At 38.5% G+C, this 22,538-nt stretch overlaps 1 pseudogene; it reads left to right on the top strand.

Moving 5' to 3' along the window:
* Window positions 1-19,348: 19,348 nt before the first annotated feature.
* Window positions 19,349-21,670, top strand: LOC143669808 (putative E3 ubiquitin-protein ligase TRIML2 pseudogene; annotated as a pseudogene).
* The last annotated feature ends 868 nt before the right edge of the window (window positions 21,671-22,538 follow it).

Here is a 22,538-nt window from a genome sequence, read left to right on the forward strand (position 1 = left end):
CATATTCACAGTATATGTTCATAAACATTAATTACTTGAATTAAAAGAAAGCAACACATATGGTAAGACTACTCAAAATGTAACGTGACAGATGTCTATAAATATTGAAATTCTGTAATTATCAGAATAGTCCTTTAATTATCTGCCTTTGGATCTTAAAAATAGAAATGATATTTATTCACAAACATTCATCCATTTCATGTATAAAAACTTTTATGGTGAAAATAAGCTATGACAAACTGAGACCTTTTTTATTGGATTCATCAATATTCTTATTTCTTAGAGAAATATCAAAGTATAATATTAATAACAATAGCCACTGGTTATTGAGCATTACTTTTATGTTAAACATTTATAAATCATATCAAACTTAATAGATTAGCTCACTTTACAGAGATTAAAATGAGGCTGACATATTTTCAGTGATGAGGCAGAGTAGATATTCTAAAATGTTCTCTGCCAAATACCCAGCTAATGGAAAGTTTCGGACAACTACATTTTAAAATGTATTCTGTTTGCTAGGAAGTATAACTAAACCCTTAATGGCCAAGTATTATGATTGAATCATGCCCCCCACAAAGACATGTTTAAACCGTAACTCCCAGTATGATGAATGTGAACCCATTTGTAAATAGGAGTGTTGAAAATGTTATTCGTTGAGGTGAATGAGGGTGGGCCTTAATCCACATGACTGGAGGCTTCATAAGCAGAAAGAATGTGGACAGTCCATAGGAGACAGAGAGGGAGGGAGATAGCCATGTAAGAGGCAGAGCCTGAGTTATGGATTGTGGGCAAGCCACCACCTGAACACGACAAAGCAAAATCCTGCCCACACTTTGATCTTGGTCTTCAAGCCTCCAAAACCGTAGGACGATAAATTACTGTTCTTTAAGCCAACTACTATGTGGCGTTTTTTACAGCAGCCTTGGCAAACTAAGACACTAGAACAAAAACACAAAACAAAACAGTTAGCTGAAGCCACAGAGGCAATGTAATTACCAATGCTGACCCTTGTATTGTCCTGGGGTTACAAGCAAATACTCAGAACCCAGATTTTGGGTAAATCAAGTCACATTAAACTGAGATCTTTTTAGGGTGGCGTTTTACTTGTTATAATCATGCAACTGGAAGTATTGGTTTGATTTGCAATATACCTTAAAAGTGTGAATATTGCAAACCGGGCCTAGTTTGGATTTAAATATATTACATTTCCTCCATATATTTCTTGAGGACTGTAGAGGTACAGTGTAGCTAGTAGGATCACATATATTAATGGGAAATAATTGGGATATTATTTGACCTGTTTGACATCAACACCAATATTAAAATAAACAAAATCTTAATGTTTGACTTTCCTTCCCCTAGGGAATGTCATTGGGGTTGGAAGAAGTGACTTAAACAGCTTCCTCTCAAGGTTACCTTGAGTGTTTTTCAAACTTTAATGCACATACAAATCCCCTAGGGACCTAGGCCTAAGGCAGGGCCCTCATTTGCATTTCTAAAGACAGGTGCTGTTACTCCAATGAATTTGCGTAACAAGGATAAACCCCCCCTCCCCCCAAGACCTTTAACATGTTTCAGATTTATCAACAATTATACAATCCTTGGCTTGTAAAATATTTTACAAGCATCTCCAAAGAACATGTTAAGTATTTATCATTTTTTAAAGATTGATTCCTTGAGGGAAATCTCCAGTTCTCCAGCACAAGCTTCCCAAGAGATATCTCTCTCAACCCAGCGGGGAAGTTGCTGGGTATCAGAGGCCATGCAGTACAGATTGGGAGAACTCCTCATTCTGTTTCTAAAAGAAGCATAACTGCTTGAGCTGGTCATCGTAAATGTAAGACTGTATTATCAACTGTGGTAATTCAAATAAAAGGTTCTTCATACTATGAAATGCTCTGAAATAGCCCAATTAAAAACATCTCCTTTTTCAAATTATTCAAAAAGCAATGAGCATGCTTTTTCTTATGGAGAAAGTTTTGTTGGAGTGGACTAATTCCTGGGATTAGCGGAGCTGCCATGGAGGCACAAGCCACCGCCTCAGCATTCACCGGTGCCTTGCAGAGTGCTGGGTGTGGCCCAGGCTCAGGCACAGGATGGACAGCAGCAGCCTGCAGTTTTTGCTCACACACTGGCAGAGCCAAGATGAGAAGAAGACAGTGGGACATTACTGAAACAATTAAAAATAGCTGGAATGTAGCCTGTATGCCTTAACTGATAGTGAATATCCTTGTTCTTACGAAATACACATGGAATATTAAATGTTAAAGGAGTATAATGTATGCACTCTACTCTAAATGTTTAGAAAATAGATGGCAAGAGAGAGTGCACAAATGTGGCAAAATGCTAAAGGTTGGCAAATCTGGGTTTCCAGATATGGGTTATATTGGAGATCTCTGTATTGCTTTTGTATTATTTTGCACCTTTCCTTCAAGTTTGATATTATATAAAAATAATGTTTTTTCAAAATGAAATACAGTTTTCAGCTTTAGAAAGAGATCAGGATAGATCATCAGAAGGCCAAAGTCAGCCATTTCTGATGGAACACCATAATCCCTTGTCCAATTTCCAGAGCTGAGCTGGTTCTCCTATTCAGAACTCATTGACTGAGGGAGAGATCAGAGTCCCATGAGGAAGGACCTCATATACACAGTATATTCAGTACTGATTTCCCCAGTGCTTCTCAGAAGCACCTATGATCTGGTACATACAGTGGGAAGAAGGGAACTCCCAGATAGTTCCAGGACTCTTGGACACAGTGTTAGAGTTGACCCTAATACTCAGGGGTCCAAATGTCATCATGTCTCCCCCACCCTGCCATTAGAGTAGGGGAGTATGGGTGTCAGGAAATAAAGTCCTTGGTAAAGTCTGTCTCGTAGTGGGTTCATGGGTCCTGGCCACCCATCCTCCTCCCTGTTTCCAGAATCTATAATCAGGATGAGCACATCTGGCAGCTGGTAGAATCCCTACATTGATTTGTTGAGTGTGGAATAGGAGCTATCCTAGCAAGGAAGGCCATGTGGAGCTTCTAAAATGCACCCTCTGACTAAAATAGAGAATCCAAGACAATATTTCATCTCAGGGGGACAGCAGAATTAGTGTCACTATCAAAGACTTAAACAGTGGTCCTCATTAGATCCCCATTTAATTCAACAGTCTGGCCTCTGCATAATTTGTCCTTGTTATCTTTATCTGAGCAGATTAACCCTGACTGGGTATATGGTATATAGCTATTGATCTGGAAAATACTCTCTTTCAATACCTATCAGAATAGAGGAGCAATTCCCATTCACACACGATGAGCCACAGCATACTTCAGTCCTCTTGTCCCAGAACTATGTGAATTCTCCCACTCTCTTTTACCATGTACTCCAAAGGGACCAGGATCTTCACAACACTTTGGTTGAACTTCATTTGGTTACTATATTGATGACATTATATTAATGCTATTTCTTGCACACACAAAAATGGAAAGTACTATGGATATTACAAGGATAGGAGATAAACCTATAGAAAGATTCAGCTGCCCATCACATCAATGACATCTTTAGGGTCTGGGCAGTTTGAGACATTTCCTCCAAAGTAAAGGATAAGTTACTGCACCTTTTATCTCCAGCCACTTAGAAAGAAGCACACACTTTCTAGGTATTTTCAAGTTTGGGGGACAGCATATTCTATGCTTGTAATTAGGGCTTTGATTAATTTATCAGATGGTATGGAAGACTGCTAGTTTTGAGTAGGACCCAGCACAAGGTAGGCTCTGTAGCAGTTTCAGACTGTGCTATAAGCAGTACTGCTGCTTGACCATATGCCCAAGCAGAAGCCATGGTCCTAGCAGTATCTATCTAGTAGAGAAAGATGTGATCTTGAGCCTGTGCATAGGACGCACAGAGTGAAGATCTCTAGGATTCTGGAGCAAGACCATGCCACTTGCAACAAGGAAATATACATATTTGAAAAACTGCTACTGGCATGCTACTAAGCATCAAACCATGAAACGTCAAATGACTGTGTGGCCAGAAAAGCTCATAGTGAGCTGGCTACTCTTAAACCCACTAAATCATAAGTTTTGGTGAGCCCAGTAGCTATCCATAGTAAAATGGAAGTGGTAGGTGTGGGTTTCAGCATTTCCAAATCACAAGTAAGCTGCGCAAACTGATGATCCAGTCACCTAAGTCACCAAGGTTACAATGATACTTTTGCTCAGTTCATATCAATGGCCTTATTGGGGAATTCCAATGACGAGCTTCAGTGGATATAAAACTGGTGCTTCATTAATGGATGGATACTTTTCTGGCATTTTTTTAAGTTGCAAATTTTATGTAAATACATTTTTAGTATATATATATATATATAATTGTTATATATATATATATAATTGTTTATATTATTATATAATTGTTCTGATTTGCTAAAGCTGCCGGAATGCAATTGTGCTGGTTTGAAAGGAAGTATGGAGGAGGGGCCAAGATGGTGGCTTAGCAATGTGCGCATTTTAGTTCGTCCTCCAGAACAACTACTAAATAACCAGAAACAGTACAGAACAGCTCCCGGAGCCAAGTCAGTGACCAGACACACAGCATATCCCAGTCTGGACCAGCTGGACCGGCTGCAAGCCTCCCCAAAACCATGAGTTCCCCAAGCCATGGCGGCCGGTGCCCCTCCCCCATGGGCGGCTTCCCAGAGGGAAAGGAAAGAGACTCTAAACCTGGTCAAGGTGGAGTTCGCTCATTGGGCTCATGGAAAAAGAGGAAAGGGGAGGAAACAGAGGTTTTAGTGGCTGTATTTCTATGGAGACTTGGCAGCCTCTGGATTCAGCGGTGGGACTTCTCAGGCTGCAACTGCCCCAGGCATAGGCAGAAACGGGCTACTTTCAGGCCTGTCTCCCACCTCTGTCTTCCCCAGGGGCGGGGTGAAGACCAACTCAGGTGGAATCCCTCTCTCAAGGAATTCAGACCCCAGGGCTTGGCAATTTTAAGTCATTAAAACCAGCCTACAACCTCTCCTCTGTCTCCACCAGGCCCCCAGCAGGGAGAGTCTTCCAAAGTTAAAAGTGCTGCAACATGTTTTGCTGGTGCGACCCGCAGGCAGACATGCCACATACTGGGCAGGATAAGAAAAACAGAACCCAGAGACTTCACAGGAAAGTCTTTTAACCTGCTGGGTCTCACCCTCAGGGAAAACTGATGCAGGTGACTCCTTCTCCTTGATAGGAGGCCAGTTTAGTCTGGGAAAACCCGGCTGGAGTCTATAATACCTACGTAGACTCTCCTAAGGATGGGGAGGGAAAAGGCACCATACAAGCAGGGCAAGACACAAGAACACAAGAACTGAAAAATTATCCTCTGTTAAACAAAACCTAAGCTACAGGTCCGGAAAAAGGTGAACTGAAGGTCAAAGAACAGATAGACAACAAATTCATCTAGCAAGAAAACCCTAGGTAAGAGAAGTGAAAGCAATCTCCAGAATAAACTAATTAAGGTAATTAAATGTCTAGACGCCAGCAAAAAATAACAAATCACACCAGGAAAATTGAAGATAAGGCCCAGTCAAAGGAACAAACCAATAGTTCAAATGAGATACAAGAGCTGAAACAACTAATTCAGAATATACGAACAGACATGGAAAAATTCATCAAAAACCAAATCAATGAATTGAAGGAGGATATGAAGAAGGCAAGGAATGAACAAAAAAGAAGAAATGGAAAGTCTGAAAAAACAAATCACGGAACTTATGGGGATGAAAGGTACAGTAGAAGAGATGAAAAAAACAATGGAAGCCTACAATGGTAGATTTCAAGAGACAGAGGTTAGGATTAGTGAACTGGAGGATGGAACATCTGAAATCCGACAAGATACAGAAACTATAGAGAAAAAATGGAAAAATATGAGCAGGGACACAGGGAACTGAATGATAATATGAAGCGCACAAATATACATGTTGTGGGTGTCCTGGCAGGAGAAGAGAAGGGAAAAGGAGGAGAAAAACTAATGGAAGAAATTATCACTGAAAATTTCCCAACTCTTATGAAAGACCTAAAATTACAGATCCAAGAAGTGCAGCGCACCCCAAAGAGAATAGACCCAAATAGGTGTTCTCCAAGACACTAGTTAGAATGTCAGAGGTCAAAGAGAAAGAGAGGATCTTGAAAGCAGCAAGAGAAAAACACTCCATCACATACAAGGGAAACCCAATAAGACTATGTGTAGATTTCTCAGCAGAAACCATGGAGGCGGGAAGACATTGGGATGATATATTTAAATTACTAAAAGAGAAAAACTGCCAACCAAGAATTCTATACCCAGCAAAATTGTCCTTCAAAAATGAGGGAGAAATTAAAACATTTTCAGACAAAAAATCACTGAGAGAATTTGTGACCAAGAGACCAGCTCTGCAAGAAATACTAAAGGGAGCCCTAGAAACAGATATGAAAAGACAGAAGAGAGAGGTGTGGAGAAGAGTGTAGAAAGAAGGAAAATTAGATATGACATATAAAATACAAAAGGCAAAATGGTAGAGGAAAGTACTACCCAAACAGTAATAACACTAAATGTTAATGGATTGAACTCCCCAATCAAAAGACATAGACTGGCAGAATGGATTAAAAAACAGGATCCTTCTATATGCTGTCTACAGGAAACACATCTTAGACCCAAAGATAAACATAAGTTGAAAGTGAAAGGTTGGGAAAAGATATTTCATGCAAATAACAACGAGAAAAGAGCAGGAGTAGCTATACTATATCCAACAAATTAGACTTCAAATGTAAAACAGTTAAAAAGACAAAGAAGGACACTATATACTAATAAAAGGAACAATTCAACATGAAGACATAACAATCATAAATATTTACGCACCAAACCAGAATGCCCCAAAATACATGAGGCAAACACTGCAAACACTGAAAAGGGAAATTGACACATACCATAATAGTTGGAGACTTCAATTCCCCACTCTCATCAATGGACAGAATATCTAGACAGAGGATCAATAAAGAAACAGAGAATTTGAATATTACAATAAATGAGCTAGACTGAATAGACATTTATAGGACAATACATCCTACAACAGCAGGATACACACTTTTCTCAAGTGCTCATGGATCATTCTCAAAGATAGACCATATGCTGGGTCACAAAGCAAGTCTCAAAAAATTTAAAAAGATTAAAATCATACAAAACACTTTCTCAGACCATAAGGGAATGAAGTTGGAAATCAATAATAGGCAAAGTGCCAGAAAATTCACAAATATGTGGAGGCTCAACAACACAGTCTTAAACAACCAGTGGGTCAAGGAAGAAATTACAAGAGAAATCAGTAAATATCTCGAGGCAAATGAAAATGAAAACACAACATATCAAAACATATGGAATGCAACAAAGGCAGTGCTAAGAGGGAAATTTATTGCCCTAAATGCCTATATCAAAAAATAAGAAAGGGCAAAAATACAGGAATTAACTGTCCACTTGGAAGAACTGGAGAAAGAACAGCAAACTAATCCCAAAGCAAGCAAAAGGAAAGAAATAACAAAGATTAGAGCAGAAATAAATGAAATTGAGAACATGAAAACAATTGAGAAAATCAATAAGACCAGAAGTTGGTTCTATGAGAAAATCAATAAGATTGATGGGCCCTTAGCAAGATTGACAAAAAGAAGAAGAGAGAGGATGCAAATAAATAAGTTCAGAAATGGAAGAGGAGACATAACCACTGACCCCACAGAAATAAAGGAGGTAATAACAGGATACTATGAACAACTTTATGCCAATAAATACAACAATGTAGATGAAATGGAAAACTTCCTAGAAAGGCATGAACGACCAACTTTGACTCAAGAAGAAATAGATGACCTCAACAAACCAATCACAAGCAAAGAAATTGAATCAGTCATTAAAAAGCTTCCCAAAAAGAAAAATCCAGGACCAGACGGCTTCACATCTGAATTCTACCAAACATTCCAGAAAGAATTAGTACAAACCCTGCTCAAACTCTTCAAAAAAATTGAAGTGGAGGGAAAGCTACCTAATTCATTCTACGAAGCCAACATCACCCTCATACCAAAACCAGGCAAAGATATTACAAAAAAAAGAAAACTACAGACCAATCTCTCTAATGAATATAGATGCAAAAATCCTCAACAAAATTCTAGCAAATCGAATCCAGCAACACATTAAAAGAATTATACATCATGACCAAGTAGGATTCATCCCAGGTATGCAAGGATGGTTCAACATAAGAAAATCAATTAATGTAATACACCATATCAACAAATCAAAGCAGAAAAATCACATGATCATCTCAATTGATGCAGAGAAGGCATTTGACAAAATTCAACATCCTTTCCTGTTGAAAACACTTCAAAGGATAGGAATACAAGGGAATTTCCTTAAAAATGATAGAGGGAATATATGAAAAACCCACAGCTAATATCATCCTCAATGGTGAAAAACTGAAAACTTTCCCCCTAAGATCAGGACAAGACAAGGATGTCCACTATCACCACTGTTATTCAACATTGTGTTGGAAGTCCTAGCCAGAGCAATTGACAAGAAAAAGAAATACAAGGCATCAAAATTGGAAAGGAAGAAGTAAAACTATCACTGTTTGCAGACGATATGATAGTATACATCGAAAACCCTGAAAAATCCACAGCAAAGCTACTAGAGCTAATAAATGAGTACAGCAAAGTGGCAGGTTACAAGATCAACATTCAAAACTCTGTAGTGTTCCTATACACTAGTAATGAACAATCTGAGGGGGAAATCAAGAAACGAATTCCATTTACAATTCCAACTAAAAGAATAAAATACTTAGGAATAAATTTAACTAAAGAGACAAAAGACCTATACAAAGAAAACTACAAGAAATTGTCCAAAGAAATCACAGAAGACCTAAATAGATGGAAGGGCATACCGTGTTCATGGATTGGAAGACTAAATATAGTTAAGATGTCAATTCTACCTAAATTGATTTACAGATTCAACGCAATACCAATCAAAATCCCAACAACTTACTTTTCAGAAATAGAAAAACCAATACGCAAATTTATCTGGAAGGGCAAGGTGCCCTGAATTGCTAAAAGTATCTTGAGGAAAAAAAAACAAAGCTGGAGGACTCACGCTGCCTGACTTTATGTCATATTATGAAGCCACAGTGGTCCAAACAGCATGGTACTGGCATAAAGATAGATATTATGACCAATGGAATCAAATAGAGTGTTCAGATATAGACCCTCTCATCTATGGACATTTGATCTTTGATAAGGCAGTCAAGCCAACACACCTGGGACAGAACAGTCTCTTCAATAAATGGTGCCTAGAGAACTGGATATCCATATGCAAAAGAATGAAAGAGGACCCATGTCTCACACCCTATACAAAAGTTAACTCAAAATGGATCAAAGATCTAAACATCAGGTCTAAGACCATAAAACAGTTGGAGGAAAATGTAGGGGGATATCTTATAAATCTTATAATTAGAGGCGGTTTTATAGACCTTACACCTAAAGCAAGAGCATTGAAGAAAGAAAGAAATAAATGGGAACTCCTCAAAATTAAACACTTTTGTGCATCAAAGAACTTCATCAAGAAAGTAAAAAGACAGCCTACACAATGGGAGACAATATTTGGAAACAACATATCAGATAAAGGTCTAGTATCCAGAATTTATAAAGAGATTGTCAAACTCAACAACAAAAAGACAGCCAATCCAATTACAAAACAGGAAAAGACTTGAACAGACACTTCTCGGAAGAAGAAATACAAATGGCAAAAAGACACATGAAGAGATGCTCAACGTCCCTGTCCATTACAGAAATGCAAAACAAAACCACAATGAGATATCATCTCACACCCACCAAAATGGCCATTATCAACAAAACAGAAAATGACAAGTGCTGGAGAGGACGTGGAGAAAGAGGCACACTTATTCACTGTTGGTGGGAATGTCAATTGGTGCAACCGCTGTGGAAGGCAGTTTGGCGGTTCCTCAAAAAGCTGAATATAGAATTGCCATATGACTCAGCAATACCATTGCTAGGTATCTACTCAGAGGACATAAGGGCAAAGACACAAACGGACATTTGCACACCAATGTTTATAGCAGCATTATTTACAATTGCAAGGAGATGAAAACAGCCAAAATGTCCAACAACAGACGAGTGGCTAAACAAACTGTGGTATATACATATGATGGAATATTATGCAGCTTTAAGACAGAATAAACTTATGAAGCATGTAATAACATGGATGGACCTAGAGAACATTATGCTGAGTAAGACTAGCCAAAAACTAAAGGACAAATACTGTACGGTCTCATTGATATGAACTGACATTGGTGAATAAACTTGGAATATTTTGTTCGTAACAGAGACCATCAGGAGATAGAAATAGGGTAAGTATTGGGTAATTGGAGCTGAAGGGATACAGACTGTGCAACAGGACTGGATACAAAAACTCAGAAATGGACAGCACAATACTACCTAACTGTAATATAATTATGTTAAAACACTGAATGAAGCTGCATGTGAGAATGATAGAGGGAGGAAGGCTGGGGACATAAATGAAATCAGAAATAAAGATAGATGTTAACGATTGAGATGGTACAATATAGGAATGCCTAGAGTGTATAATAATAGTGAAATGTACAAGGTACAACTTTAAAAATGTTTTTGCATGAGGAAGAACAAAGGACTATCATTATTGCAGGGTACTGAAAATAGATGGTAATTAATATTTTAAAATGTCACCTTCTGTGTGAGACTAAAGCAAAAAATGTTTATTAGTTACAAAATTTATATTTTGATTAGTGCATTTCCTAATATAACTTATGTAGATGGTTTGATTGAATGCCATAAGTACTTGGAATCTCAGGTAGGACATGAGATTTTGCTGGTTTGTCCAGTGATGCCCTGATGAATCCCAGAGTGATTCGATCAGTCAGTGGAAAAGTATCTGTAAAGCCTCCTTCGTGGAGTGGTGAGAACGGGGAGAAATTCAACCTCCCCAAGTTGAATTCTTGATATTCTCACAAGCAGTGTGGACAACCAAAGCTATAGGCAGAGCCCCCAGTCTTGGAGTTTATTCATATGAAACTTAACCACACAAAGGATAGGTCAAGTCTGCTTAAAATTTAGGCCTAAGAGTCACCCCCAAGAGAGACTCTTTTGTTGCTCAGATGTGGCCTTTCTCTCCAGCCAACACAAAGAGCAGTCTTACCACCCTACCCCTCTCTACGTGGGACATGACTCCCAGGGGTGTGGACCTTCCTGGCAATGTGGGACAGAGATCTTGGAATGAATGGAGACTCAGCATCAAGGGATTGAGAAAAACCCTAGAAAGAGCTGAGACTTAGCATCAAGGGATTGAGAAAACCTTCTGACCAAAGGGGGTAGAGGGAAATGAGACAAAGTGTCAATGGCTGAGAAATTCCAAACAGAGTCGAGAGGTTATCCTGGAGGTTATTCTTACGCATTAAGTAGATATCACCTTGTTATTCAAGATGTAATGGAGAGGCTGGAGGGATCTGCCTGAAAATGTAGAGCTGTGTTGCAGTAGCCATGTTTCTTGAGGATGATTGAATAATGATACAGCTTTCACAATGTGACTGTGTGATTGCGAAAATCTTGTGTCTGATGCTCCTTTTGTCTACCTTGTCAACAAAGGAGTAGAACATATGGAATAAAAATAAATAATAGGGGTAACAAATGCTAAAATAAATTTAGTTTAAATGCTAGTGATCTAATGAAAGCAAGGGGTAAGGGGTATGGTAGGTATAATCTTTTTTTTTTCTATTGTCTTTCTATTTCTTTTTCTGAATTGATGTAAATGTTCTAAGAAATGATGAATATGCAACTAAGTGATGATATTGTGAATTACTGATTATGGATATTGTTTTATTTTGTTTCTTTATTTTTTTAATTAATAAATAAATTTTTAAAAAAATAGAAAGGAAGTATGCCCCATAGAAAACCCCTGTTTTAATCAAAATCCCATTTCATAAAGGTAGACTAATCCCTATTCAATACTGCATGTTTGAAACTGTAATCAGATCATCTCTCTGGATGATGTGATTTAGTCAAGAGTGGTTGTTAAGCTGGATTAGGTGATGACATGTCTCCACCCATTTGGGTAGGTCTTGATTGGTTTGTTGGAGTTCTATAAAAGAGGAAGAAACATTTTTTAGAATGGGAGATTCAGAGAGAGCAGAGAAGAAGGGCATAGCCATGACAGCAGAGAGTCCACAAGCCAGTGACCTTTGGAGATGAAGAAGGAAAACACCTCCCAGGGTGCTTCATGAAACAGGAAGCCAGGAGAGAAAGTAGCAGATGATGCCTTGCTCGCCATGTGCCCTTCCGGCCGAGAGAGAACCTGTGACTCTGTTTGCCATGTGCCTTTCTAGATTAGAGAGAAACTGTGAACTTCATTGGCCTTCTTGAACCAAGGTATCTTTCCCTGGATGCCTTTGATTGGACATTTCTATAGACTTGCTTTAACTGGGATATTTTCTCAGCTTTAGAACTATAAACAAACAACTTATTAAATTCCCCTTTTAAAAAGCCATTCCGTTTCTGGTATATTGCATTCCGGCAGCTAGCAAACTAGAACAGCAATATACCAAAAATTGATTGGCTTATTATAAAGGGGATTTATTAGGTTACAAATTTGCAGTTCTAAGGCCATGAAAATATCCAAATTAAGGCATCAAGAGGATACCTTCAAGAAAGGCCAATCATGTCTGGGGTTTCTCTGTCCCATGGGAAGGCACATGGCTGGTGTCTGCTGGTCCTTGCTCCCAGTTTGTTGCTTTTTCTCTCTAAGTGTCTGTGGGTCCTCTCTTAGGTTTTCTGGGACAAACTCTGGATTTCATCTCTTTAGGGCCCTTGCTTAGCATCTCAGGGGACAATTCTGTCTCTAAGCATCTATGCTTTCTCCAAAAGGTCTCTCTCTTATAAGACTCCAGTAAGCTGATTAAGACCTACCCTGAATGGGCAGGGTCACATCTCCATGGAAACAACCTAATCAAAAGGTACCCCCCAGCAGTAGGTCTGCCCCTATAAGATTGGATTAGAAGAACATGGCTTTTCTGGGTTATATAACAGTTTCAAATCAGCACAATAATATATCTAGTAAAATTGTCCATTTAATCATTTATAAGTGTATAATTTAGTGGCATTCTTTTACAACGTTGTGCTACCATCATCATCTTTCATTACTAAAACTTTTAAATAACATAGGTGGACCATTTTAATACATAAGTGCAAGCCAAAAATGGACGGCTATAGCACTGCAACCCCATTCAGGGTGACCTTGAAAGATGGTGATAAGGGACAATACTCCAAGAGGGCAGAGCTTTATTCAGTGCATCTACTTATCTACTTTGTATGGAGAAAGAAATTAACTGTGGTGAGGTTATCACAGATTTATGGGCAGTAATGAAAAATTTGAATAGTTGGTCAGGGCCTTAGAAAGACCCAAATTGGAAGCTCAGCAACAAGGAAGTTTGAAGAAGTGACATGTGAACAGATTATGGGAGTGGGCACAAAGTATGAGGAACTTTTCATGTCCACTAGAGAACATTATTGCAAAGAGGCGCTAAACAACAAAGTGAACAGGGTGACTCAGTCAGTAGATGTCTGCCAGACTTTTTCTTTGAAATCTCAGTGTTTATGCAATTGACTCATGAGTTAAGTGGCTGTGGTGGCAGAAATGGAGGCTATACTAGAGCTTAACAACATAGGTTCCTCCTCCCCACAGCTAATTTGTAACAGAAACCACTGTTACTGCCGTGTGCCTGAATTGCCAACAGAGACCAATACTGAACTTCTCACATGCTAACAACACTTGAGATCAACTAGCCACTTGAAGGTAGGCTGATTACATCAAACCTGTTTCACCTTGGAAAGGGAAGTGATTACTTCATTTGGGACAATCATGTTTCTGCAGATCCTTCAGAGCCTCAGTCAACACTAATAAGGACTCACTGTGTCCTTATTTACAGGCATGTGATCCTACATAATATTGCCTTATACCAAGTAACCCACTTTGTGGCAAAGAACTGAAGCAATGGGCATATGACCATGAGATCCACTCATCCTCCCACATAACACATCATTCAGAAGGTGCTGGTCTGACAGAGCATTGAAATAGCATGGTAAGGCCCTGGGGATTATATACCCATTTAGAACAGGACACTTAAAATCAGTCCCTGGTAACTCTTATCTACGTTCTGCATTTGACGCTTTAAAAATTAATTTCCATCTTGAGGCTTGCTCTTGTGTTGCTCATTTATGTAGTGGAGAAGCTAAGCCTACCTGTAGTTATGCCTAAGAGTTATTTCCAGAGGACCTCTTTTGTGGCTCAGATGTAGCCTCTCTCTCTCTGAGCCCAGCTCTGCAAGTAAAATCATTACTCTCCCCGCCTACATGGGACATGACATCTAGCAGTGAGAGTCTCCCTGGCAACAAGGGATATAACTCCCAGGAATGAGCCTGGCCCTGGCATGGTGGAATTAACAATGCTTTCCTGACCAAAAAGGTGAAATGAATTGTAACAAGATATCAATGTCTGAGAGAGTTCAAATAGAGTCAAAAGGTTACTCTGGAGGCTACTCTTATGCAAGCATCAGCTAGATATTGCTATTTATCATGGTTGGCCAAACCCCAGCCCAAACCATTCCTGCTAACCCTAAAGAACACCTAGGACTTTATCTGAGATTCCACAAAGGTTCCATGCACTATGATTACTTTCCAGAAACCTACAACCTCCAGGTAGGTTCCTAGGCCAGATAAGTCCTGAAACCCAAGGAGGCCAACCTCTCCAGAACATTAACTAATTCCATTCCCCTATCCCATATTATCAACAGCCCTTTCCAACATGAAAAAGTTAGAATTGGTATAGCCCAAACACCCTAAAGATTGGGAGAAAGATGAAAGGAGAAGGTGGAGTTATAATAGAGAAGACAGGATTTAACAAATGAGTGTGACTGCTGAATGATTATACTGCTATAGTCTCGAGTCCTGGAGCAGCCAGAAGGAAAACCCTGAAATTGTGGAACTGTGACCCATACCAAACTCTGAAATCTGTTCTATAACTAGTTATGGCAGTGTGCTTTGAAATTTAGTGATTTTTTGTATATATGTTATTATTCACAATTAAAATTCTTCTTTCAAAAAACATTAGTTTCCACCTCTTTCTCTGTTGAAATTTCCTATTTGTGTTTGGCATGTTGTTCACATTTCCCTCAGCTCCTTTAATATATTAATAATTTATTTTAAAGTTCCTATCTAATAGTTTTGATTTTTTTTGCCTATTATATAATTTTTTATTGAATGTCAGACATTGTGTGAGAAGAGTAGAGACTGAGGTAAATAGTATTTATATGCAGAAATGGCACCTATCTTCTTCAATCCGGCTGTTAGTAATTTTTGTGGGAGGTTAAATCAAGTAGTCAGGAGTTGAATTGGGTTTGGATTTTCTTGTTGGTATTGTTATTTTCACTATTTCATCTGGGGAGCTGGGTCCCCTAGGGAGTTGGAGGATTTTTGTCAGGGTTTCTATTGCATTCTCAGCTTTCACTGCTTTCTGCATGTACCACAGAAGTTTCTGCATGGCATACAAGATCAGTAGAGAAGACTACTTCCTAAGTTATCTATTTCTGGGCTAGAGTAGTCCTGAAAATCTCAAGTGTCAAGTCCCTTATCAGATTGGTCTGAAAATTTTAGTGATATCAAGCCATTGAGGGTATTTACCCTTGAGTCTATTCCTTATAATAGCAATAGGTGGGAGTTCTTAGGACAGTCCTTTCTTTTGAGGCTCTAAGGAGATGCTTTCCTTACACCAGACCCAGTTGCTGGACTATGAAGGAGAAGCCACAGAAACAGGCACAAGCTGGAAGTCAATAGAACCTGGAAAAGAAAAGAGGATGTGCCACCATTGTGCAACTACCAAATGATGGAAAAGCCAATGAATCCCAAGATTGCTGGTCAGCCAGCAGATGCAAATTCTGAAGAAGAAAGACTCTGAAACCATGAGCAAGAAATTCCTGTTGTCAAAACCAACCGATTGTATGGTATTTGTTTTAGCAGCCAGGAAACTAATATGCCCATAATGAACTGAATGTTGTCTGACTTACCAAACCATGAAGTCTGGCACAACAGCACACCATCATGGTATATATGAGCTTGGGCTTGAGCAGACCCTGAAGGCCCAAGTAGGTTACATGAGGAAATAGCCCAAATGCCCACGGCTCCCACTCTGCCATATAACTTTCTGTTTCCCAGCCTACAGTTACAGTCTCTTGGGGAATTCTCTGTGATCAGTTGAATAAGGAATAGAAAACTCAGGCCTGGTTTATGCATGACTCTGCAAAATATACTAGTGTAGTAGTTAGTTTCACCCTTAAGTCATCAGCATGTAAATTTCAACTATGGCTGATTATGTCTGCACTTGGCTAAAGGGAGTGCCTTCTGCAATGAGTGATGTTTAATTTAATTAGCTGGAGGCTTAAAAGAAGAGTTCAGAAGAAAGAGAAGCAGCCCAGCACAGCCTAGCACAACTCAGCTCAGAGCTCAGAGGTGACACAGACCCAAATGTTTGAAGATGCAGAAAGGACATGCTCCGGGGAAAGCCGTTTGAATCCAGAATCTCTCTCTCTCTCTCTGTCTCTCTGTTTCTTCCCCCTTTCTCCCTCCTGCCCCCTCTTGCATGTATCTATCAATCTACCTAATCTCCTGGTTCTGTTTCTCTGGAGAACCCTGACTAATACACATGGAAATTGAAGGTATTGACAGATATTCACAGTCCTACAATTTATCCGAAAAGTTCACATTAAGAGTATTGTGACTATGCACAATGTATGACCACAGCTTTTATACAACAAAAGATAATCTAATAGTCAACTGTATCATTAGCTTTTCTAGAAGTAAGTTGCTTTGTTCTTTGTCCTCCTTTGTTCATCCGTTTGTATATTTTATATCTGTCTACAGTCAAGAAATACTCAAAAGCAGCACAAAAACATGAATGTTAATAGACCCTTTTGAGAGTATACATGTGGGTCTGGTGAAACACAATCCCCTGTGCTCTCTAGGAGAAACAGAATGTGTATTCTAACTTCCTATAGCCTCATGCTTAAAATAAACTATATACCTAAGGACCTTTTCTTCTGACCTAGTAGTCCTTTCCTCTCTATTTCATATAGGTATCTCTTTAAAAGTTAATTAATGTATACTTTAACATGTATTAATTATCAATAAACATATACATATAATCATACTATATAATGATGAAATTATTTAAAGATTTAACCTTTAGCTTTAAAATATAATTAATCTTATAACACAGATTGAGACGTTGTCATTGTTTTGAGTTGTTCCTGTTTATCTATTTGTTATAAAAAATATGTTTACAAAGAGATAAGAGTATATATTTACCCTGCTATACAAAGAAGCTTAACAGCTCAAATGGCCTTGTTTCAGAATTGGATATTGGTTTGAAATTTGCATAACTCAAAAATCCACTGAATGTTTTTCCTAAAACAAAGAAGTAGCTGGCTTTTGCTCAAAGCTTTGGTTTAGGTAGAGAATTCTTTCACATTCAAATAAGCAAAAAATGATAAAATACAAATCAGTAATCCTACCATCCAGAAATTATCACTCACTATTTTGGTGTATAGATATCTACTTTAAAAAATATGCGTGGCTATTTTAAAACTTTAACTTATGGGTGAGACTAAAGCAAAAAATGTTTATTTGGTACAAAATTTATATTTTGACTAGTGCATTTCCTAATATAACATATGGACAGTTTAACTGAACACCATAAGTACATGGAACCTTGAGTAGGGCAAGAGATTTTTGTAGATTTGTCCAGAGTGATGCCCTGATAAATCCCAGAGTGATTTGAACAATGAATAAAAAAGTATTTACAAATAAAATAAAATAAAATAAATAAAAAAGTATTTACAATGGGCAGGCCACGGTGGCTCAGCAGGCAAGAATGCTTGCCTGCCATGCCAGAGGACCCGGGTTCGATTCCCGGTGCCTGCCCATGTAAAAAAAAAAAAAAAAAAAAAAAAGGAAAGTATTTACAAAGAATGGCGAGAAGAGGGAAAATTCAACTTCCCCATGTGAGAATTCCTGATATTCTCACAAGCAGTGGGAACAACCAAAGCAATAGGCTGAGCCCTCAATCTTGGGGTTTGTTCATATGAAACTTATTTCCACAAAGGATAAGCTAAGCCCACTTAAAATTAGGCCTAAGAGTCACCCCCAGAGAACCTCTTCCATTACTCAGATGTGGCCTCTCTCTCTCAGCCAACACAACAAGCAAACTCACTGCCCTACCCCTCTCTACATGGGACATGACTCCCAGGGGTGTAAACCTCCCTGGCAATGTGGGACAGAAATCCTAGAATGAGCTGAGACTCAGCATCAAGGGACTGAGAAAACCTTCTCTACCAAAAGGGGGAAGACAGAAATGAGACAAAATAAAGTGTCAATGGCTGAGAGATTCCAAACAGAGTCGAGAGGTTATCCTGGAAGTTATTCTTACACATTATTTGATATCACCTTTTTAGTTAAGGTATATTGGAAAGGCTGGAGGGAAGTGCCTGAAAATGTAGAGCTGTGTTCCAGTAGCCATGTCTCTTGAAAATGATTGTATAATGATATAGCTTTCTCAATGTGACTGTGTGGTTGTGAAAACCTTGTGTCTGATGCTCCTTTTATCTATGGTATGGACAGATGAGTAAAACATAGGGATTAAAAAATAAATAAATAATAGGGAGAACAAATGTTAAAATAAATTTAGTGGATTGAAACACTAGTGATCAATGAAAGGGAGTGGTAAGGGGTATAGAAAAAAAATAGGGGAAAGAAAGGCTAAAATATATTGGGTAATTGGAAATACTAACAGTCAATGAGAGGGAGGGGTAAGGGTTATGGTAAGTATGAGTTTTTTTCTTTTTATTTCTTTTTCTGAATTGATGCAAATGTTCTAAGAAATGATCATGGTGATGAATATACAACTATGTAATGATATTGTGAGTTACTGATTATATACCAAGAATGGAATGCTCATATGTTAAGAATGTTCGTGTTTGTATGTTGTGTTATGCTTTAAATAAATAAAAATATGCATGGAGTGACATCATCAAGATGGTGATGAAAGGTATCCCCCAGAAAAGTCTCCCCTCACACACAGCTAATAAGAGGACAAATCCCACCACTAGTTTGGAACTCTGAAGGATGACAGAGATTGGAGAAGGACTCTACAAATGCTGAATCAAAGAGTAAAAAACCACAAATACCAAATCAAAGGTAAGAGATCTGTGACTAGAACTTGCCAGCATGGACGCCTCCCTGATACGTGGTCCTATGTGGCTGAAGAATCACACAGTGGCAGCACTCTGGCCCAGGTACCTCCTGCTGAGGTAACAGACCACAGAGACACTCACAGCATGAGGTAGAACCCCACACACATCCTAGCACAGGGACCCAAGGCCACATAAACTCAGGGTGGAACCCAAGTGGCTGGCAAGTGCATGCATACAAAAGGTCCCCCAGAAACAAAACAGATTTCCCACAGAACTGTTGTGAAGCAGTATGCACACCGAACGCAGCCTCTAATTGCTAATGTAAAAATGGGCACTTTTAAAAATATATATATTTTTATTGACAAATCTTCATACACACAGAGAGTGCATACATGGTGTACAATCAATGGCTCACAATATCATCAAATAGTTATGTAGTCATCACCATGATTATTTTTAGAACTTTTGCATCACTCCGGAAAAGAAATAAAAAGAAAAAATCCTATACATCCTATACCCCTTACTCCTCCCTCTCATTGACCACTAGTATTTCAATCTACCTAATTTATTTTACTCCTTATCCTCTCTATTATTTATTTTTTAATCCATATTTTTTAATTCATCTGTCCATACCCTGGATGAAGGAGCATCAGACGTAAAGTTTTCAAAATCACACAAAAATGAGTACTTTTAAATGCTGACCACATCTGAGTCCCTGGGGTAAGGTCCCTAATGTGGAAGTTACCAGAGGCAGAAGTACTCATGGAAAAAATGGAAAACTGAGCTGTTATAAGGCAGGATGGGCACCAGGACTGAAAAGTGTAATGCAAAGGGGGCACTAAATGAGGTAGAGCAGTGGAGCAAAACACAACAGCTGGAGAGAAAAATCTGCACACAAAAAACCAAAACAGCTTAGAACTCCTGGAGAAAGAGCAGAGGAAAGGAAGTTTCCCCCTGGAGATGAAATAACACATAAAAGGGCTGAATTAAAAGGTGTACTGCATGGTCAGGGCAAGACACTGATGCAGAAGACCTGAGAAAACCTGAACCGTCAAACATAGGCTGCTCTAAAGGTTCAGTGTAAGCTGAAAAAAAATTTAAGAAGGACTTTAACACATAGCCAATTTGCAGTAAAACTCTAGGCAACAGGGAAAACTGACTTTCAGAGTTAGCACATCAAAATAATCAGATGCCCAGAAATCAGCAAAAATTTATAAGCCATACCAAAAAACAGGAAGAAATGGCCCAGTCAAGGGAACAAATTAAAACTTCAGAGGAGACACAGATTTTAAAACAACTAATTAAAAAAGTTCAAATAAATCCCTTAAATCAATTCAAGGAGCCTAAGGAAAATATGGATAGAAATGAATTAAATATGGATTTAGAGCTAAATGATATTAAGAAGAAAATGTGTAAGAATATGGAAGAATTAGAAAGTTTAAAAATAAATATAACCAATATTATGGTCATGAAAACATTATAACGGAGAATAAAAATACACTAGAAGCATAAAACAGCAGATTTGAACAAGCAGAAGAAAAAGTAAGTGTTCTAGAAGACAGAACAATCAAAATCAAATGATCAGAAGAACAGAGAAAAAAGAATAGAAAAAAATTGAGCAGAATCTAAGGGACCTGTGTGACAACGTGAATCATATAAAAGTACACATCATGGGATCCAAGAAGGATAAAAGAAAGTTTTCTGTCCCAAGAGCACAAGAATCACCTGGTGTATGGAGTAGAAGAGGCTGCAGTGAATTACAGGAAGTTATTCCAGGAGATATTGAACACATTGAAGGAGAAACTAAAGTAGCTAAAAGGATATTAGCTGATGTGCAAGAAAGAATGGTGATGATTGAGGAAGGGGGCAGAATTTCGAAAAGATAATTAAGTCTGAATATAGATTAAGGTTCTAGTTGTTGAATGAAAATAATGAGATGAACCTTTTGAGAATAGAAGGATATGTTTTCAATATGAATATGCCAATCTGAATCATCTGATCAGTTTTTCCAGAGAGCTAAAGGAGAAGTTCCAAGAGACTCTACAGAGACTAAACAGTTTGGGAGGAGAGAACATGTATACACTGAAGAAGAGTGAAGTCAGAGTATCTGATGAGATCAAGGGTCTCCGAAGACCCTTAAAGAACTAGAGCTAGAGAAGAAGTATGGGGAATTTGCCTTAGCCCTCCTCCAGAATTCAGGATATTCTTTGAAAAGGAGTGAGACACTACTGCTTCAGTGTCTAGAGCCTGCTATATCACAAATCTAATTTTTGGCCAAATAACAGGAATGAGTGAACTACTAAGAGTATTACAAAGATATATAACTCTGGATCCTGAAACAGCTCATCTTTTCTAGTTTCATCTGGAGATCTGAGAAGTGTGAAATTTGGAAATATCCTCCAGGTTGTACCTCATGTTAGAAAGAAAGCCATACCTGAAAAAGAATAAATGTTTACCCACTTGTGGAGAAGAAAAGAATTTATTCATGATCTTGCAAGAATAGGTGCACAACCAAAATATGGTTGGAGTACAAGCAATAAAATGACACACATTTTATACCCTAAACTTAGTATGCAGGTCCCTCCCCCATTTCTTTGCTGATTAGATACTCCAGAGGTTACAGCCTATCCAGACAGTCTAACAAATTCAAATTTCCTGCTGAAGGTTCCCACTTTTGATTACACTTTACATCTCAGTGACCCTGGCCATTACTTATTCAAACTTGTTTTTTTTTTTTACCTATATAAGGATTTGCCACCAATTCTAGGCTTGTGTCAGAGGCCTTCCCCTTTCCATGCCTGTAAGACCCAGTCTGAGCCATTTTGCAGCCCTTTGTTTAGTGAGTTCCATTTCTCTCATCCTGTGCCATGTTGTATAAAAGCTAAACTTTATTTTATTCTTACACTGATGACCCAAAGAGATTTGACTTCAGTGCCACTGTGTTGGGTGTGAAGAGCTTCACTTCAGGGAGGCATTATTGAGTAGAAAAGACTACAAAGTAGCAGTTGGGCACATACAAGGACTCTGCAAGCCAAAAGGGTGACAGACCCAAAATCTCTGGGATAAATTTTTACCCACAAGATCTGTTATGGGTAGTGATTTCACCTTCTAGGTCTTTCCTCTTTTAAAAAGGCTTTCTCTGAGGGAGCAAATGAACAAAGTGAAGTTTACTATGAATATGGGCAAATATCATTCTACAGTGTGACAGAGAGATCTCTCATTTA

This window comes from Tamandua tetradactyla, chromosome 26 (assembly GCF_023851605.1).
Source record: "Tamandua tetradactyla isolate mTamTet1 chromosome 26, mTamTet1.pri, whole genome shotgun sequence".
In the NCBI taxonomy this organism is placed as follows: domain Eukaryota; kingdom Metazoa; phylum Chordata; class Mammalia; order Pilosa; family Myrmecophagidae; genus Tamandua; species Tamandua tetradactyla.